We start from the raw sequence: 4750 nt of genomic DNA, 5'->3' as shown, positions 1-4750 counted from the left end.
TGTTGTTTTGATGATTGTATGTTGATAATTGTTAGTGGGTATTTGTAGATTCCAATTTAATTGCTATTTTGAACATTTCTTTTGTTAATGCTTACCATGTGTTCGATGAATTGTTTACTCTGATTATGGAGTAGTCTTCTTTACTCTTGGCCTAGGTCAAGGGAATTGGGTAAACTTGAGTCATTGGGTCTAATGGATTTGATGATTTGGGAACCCTTGGTGGTCAATTTGATACTCATTGACGCCAACCCACTACTAATCTAATTAGTAGGTAGGTTGGGACTTATGGGTTGTTGTGATCAAAGCCATTTGATGTACTTCAAGTCTAGGAGTAGATATCACGTACTTAAGACTTTGAGGGTAGACTTAATGAGCTTGGTTCCTTATAATTGTCAAGATATGGTTATTAGACAAGGATGGTGATCCCAATTTCCATGCCTAGCCAAGAGTTGCTTTTATCATTCATAATTGAAAACCAACTTTCTCAATTATTTGCTTTAGTTATAGTTACTTATTTGGTTTACAATAGAATTAAGTGGAATGTTACTTATTCATTGGAATTACTCATGTTTTTCTTAGTTAATTGAATTAGTTTGTTGCAATTTAAGATTACTTGCTTGTTAAGATTCCCATTTATTTTCATGCTCATAACTCAACCCCGCATTTCTAACTAATGTTGAAGCATATGTTTGCCCATTCCTTGTGAGACGACCCGAGGTTTGAATACTTTGGTTATTTCTATTGGGGTTTAACTTGTGACAACCAAATCCCTCTTCTAAATTTGACACCCGAGGATTGTTGTTGGTAGAGCTATACTTGCAACGCAATTTTATTGAAGAAAATCTTTACCAATACACCCTTAGGGACAATCATCCGTCAAATTTTTGGCACCGTTGCCAGGGAATGGTTGCAACATTTGCCTTGATATTGGTTATGTGAATATGTGAATATTCTAGATATTTTACTTCTTCCAATACTTAGCTATAGTTTATATTTCTTTTGCATTTGTGCTAGGACTTTCAAGTTTGATGACTCGGTCTCAACCGAATTCTAGCTTAGCCAATTTTGATCCCGAGATTGAAAGAACTTTGTTACACACTCGGCAAGCTAGACGGCGGTTGGACTATACGCCTAGTACTTCGGCCTCTCTTGAGGAAAATACCGAATCACTAGACGTCACTGAGAGTGACTTGGAGTCTGCTACTTCCTATTCTTCTGTTGACACTACTAATACATCTTTGAATCCTACAGGTGAGCCACACATGGCGGAGCCATGCCGGATCACTTTGCATGAGCAAAAAGCTCCGGATATCATACTTCAACCGTTGCAAGCAAGGTATCCTAACCTTGATCTGAACTTTGAGTTGAAGAGTAGCTTGATAAATCTACTTCCTAAGTATCATGGGTTGCCAGGTCAAGACCCCATCCGACATTTGAAATATTTTCAAGTTGCTTGTTATACGACTCGAAGGCATGGAGCCGATGAGGTAGCTATCATGGTTTTTGCCTTCCCTTTCTCTCTTGAAGCGCAAGCAAAGACATGGTTCTATTCGCTACCGGATGAGATTGTGACTAATTGGGATTTCTTGAGAAGAGAGTTTCTTGATAAGTTTTTCCCACCGGAGAAGACTGGTATGCGAAATTGTTACTCAGGTTGTGAATTATTGTTTGAAATTGATTCCCTGGCGATGGCACCAAAAACGGATGCACAGAACCATGGTCTAAACATATCTTCACAACTTCGCATAACTAACCAGCAAGTGCACTGGGTCGTCCAAGTAATAAACCTTACGTGAGTAAGGGTCGATCCCACGGAGATTGTTGGTATGAAGCAAGCTATGGTCACCTTGTAAATCTCAGTCAGGCGGATATAAAATAGTTATGGAGTTTTCGAAATTAATATTAAAATAAGGATAGAAATACTTATGTAAATCATTGGTGAGAATTTCAGATAAGCGTATGGAGATGCATTCATTCCTCTGAACCTCTGCTTTCCTGCTGTCTTCATCCAATCCGTCTTACTCCTTTCTATGGCTGGCTTTATGTAAGGATGTCACCGGTGCCAATGGCTACTTTCAATCCTCTCGGAAAAATGGTCCAAATGCTCAGTCACAGCACGGCTAATCGTCTGGAGGCATCACCCTTGTCGTTGGTTGCATCCTATTCCTCTCTGTGAAAATGGTCCGATGCGCTGTCACTGCATGTCTAATCATCTTGGAGGTTCTCGATCATACTGGAATAGAATTTACTATCCTTTTGCGTCTGTCACTACACCCAGCACTCGCGAGTTTGGAGTTCGTCACAGTCATTCAATCCCAGAGTCCTACTCGGAATACCACGGACAAGGTTTAGACTTTCCGGACTCTCATGAATGCCGCCATCAATCTAGCTTATACCACGAAGATTCTGATTAAGAGATCTAAGAGATACTCATTCAATCTAATGAAGAATGGAAGTGGTTGTCAGGCACGCGTTCATAGGAATGATGATGATTGTCACGTTCATCACATTCAGGTTGAAGTGCGAATGAATATCTTAGAAGCGAAATAAGATGAATTGAATAGAAAACAGTAGTACTTTGCATTAATCTTTGAGGAACAGCAGAGCTCCACACCTTAATCTATGGAGTGCAGAAACTCTACCGTTGAAAATACATAAGTAATAATGGTCCAGGCATGGCCGAATGGCCAGCCCCCAAACGCGATCAATAGATCAAAAGATAATCCAAAGATGTCTAATACAATAGTAAAAGGTCCTATTTATAATAAACTAGCTACTAGGGTTTACAGAAGTAAGTAATTGATGCATAAATCCACTTTCGGGGCCCACTTGGTGTGTGCTAGGGCTGAGCTTGAAGTCTACACGTGGAGAGGTCATTCTTGGAGTTGAACGCCAGCTTTTGTGCCATTTTGGGCGTTGAACTCCACTTTGCAACTTGTTTCTGGCGCTGGACGCCAGAATTGAGCAGAGAGCTGGCGTTGAACGCCAGTTTGCGTCATCTAAACTTGGGCAAAGTATGGACTATTATATATTTCTGGAAAGCCCTGGATGTCTACCTTCCAACGCAATTGGAAGCGCGCCATTTTGAGTTCTGTAGCTCCAGAAAATCCATTTTGAGTGCAGGGAGGTCAGAATCCAACAGCGTCAGCAGTCCTTCTTCAACCTCTGAATCTGATTTTTGCTCAAGTCCCTCAATTTCAGCCAGAAAATACCTAAAATCATAGAAAAACACACAAACTCATAGTAAAGTCTAGAAATGTGAATTTAACATAAAAACTGATGAAAACATCCCTAAAAGTAACTAGATTCTACTAAAAACATACTAAAAACAATGGTAATTAATTCAATGGCCTTGCACTCTCCTTTTGGATTCTCTTCTGTATTGTTTGGGAGAGTACTAGGAGGGATTTCAGTGATCTTTTTACTCAGCTGGCCCACTTGTACTTCCAAATTTCTAATAGAAGACCTTGTTTCATTCATGAAACTCACAGTGGCCTTAGATAGATCAGAGACTAAATTTGCTAAGCTAGATGGATTCTGCTCAGAATTCTCTGTCTGTTGCTGAGTGGATGATGGAAAAGGCTTGCTATTGCTAAACCTATTTCGTCCACCATTATTAAAGCCTTGTTGAGGCTTTTGATCCTTCCATGAGAGATTTGGGTGATTTCTCCATGATGGATTGTAGGTGTTTCCATATGGTTCACCCATGTATTTTAACTCTGCTATTGCAGGGTTTTCAGAATCATAAGCTTCTTCCTCAGAAGATGCCTCTTGAGTACTGTTGGATGCAGCTTGCATTCCATTCAGACTCTGAGAAATCATATTGACTTGCTGAGTCAATATTTTATTCTGAGCCAATATGGCATTCAGAGTATCAATTTTAAGAACTCTCTTCTTCATAGGCGTCCCATTACTTACAGGATTCCTCTCAGAAGTGTACATAAACTGGTTATTAGCAACCATGTCAATGAGTTCTTGAGGTTTTGAAGGCGTTTTCTTTAGGTGAATGGATCCATCTGCAGAAGTATCCAATGACATCTTTGATAGCTCAGATAAACCATCATAGAATATATCCAGGATGGTCCATTCTGAAAGCATGTCAGAAGGACACTTTTTGGTCAGCTGCTTGTATCTTTCCCAAGCTTCATAGAGGGATTCACCTTCTTTCTGTCTGAAGGTTTGAACATCAGCTCTAAGCTTGCTCAGCTTTTGAGGAGGAAAGAACTTGGCTAAGAAAGCCGTGACCAACTTATCCCAAGAGTTCAGGCTGTCTTTGGGTTGAGAGTCCAACCATATTCTAGCTCTGTCTCTTACAGCAAAAGGGAAAAGCATGAGCCTGTAGACTTCAGGATCTACTCCATTAGTCTTAACAGTATCACAGATCTGCAAGAATTCAGTTAAGAACTGAAAAGGATCTTCAGATTGAAGTCCATGAAACTTGCAGTTCTACTGCATCAGAGAAACTAGCTGAGGTTTCAGCTCAAAATTGTTTGCTCCAATGGTAGGAATGGAGATGCTTCTTCCATGTAAATTGGAATTAGGTGCAGTAAAGTCACCAAGCATTCTCCTTGCATTATTGTTGTTGGGTTCAGCTGCCATCTCCTTTACTTGTTCGAAATTTTCAATAAGGTTGTCTCTGGATTGTTGTAATTTAGCTTCTCTTAGTTTTCTCTTCAGAGTCCTTTCAGGTTCTGGATCAGCTTCAACAGGAATGCCTTTTTCTTTGTCCCTGCTCATAAGAAAGAGAAGA

General features: G+C 40.0%; 1 non-coding gene across 1 annotated transcript; it reads left to right on the top strand.

Annotated features, from left to right (window-relative positions):
- Positions 1-4092: 4092 nt before the first annotated feature.
- Positions 4093-4200, top strand: LOC112745701 (small nucleolar RNA R71). The gene has a single exon (XR_003173615.1). It is a non-coding gene; the product is annotated as a small nucleolar RNA R71 (small nucleolar RNA).
- The last annotated feature ends 550 nt before the right edge of the window (positions 4201-4750 follow it).

The sequence above is a fragment of the Arachis hypogaea genome, chromosome 14, assembly GCF_003086295.3.
Source record: "Arachis hypogaea cultivar Tifrunner chromosome 14, arahy.Tifrunner.gnm2.J5K5, whole genome shotgun sequence".
NCBI classification, from domain to species: domain Eukaryota; kingdom Viridiplantae; phylum Streptophyta; class Magnoliopsida; order Fabales; family Fabaceae; genus Arachis; species Arachis hypogaea.
Note: the sequence above shows the minus strand (reverse complement) of the source record. Positions and strands in the feature narration are given on the sequence as shown.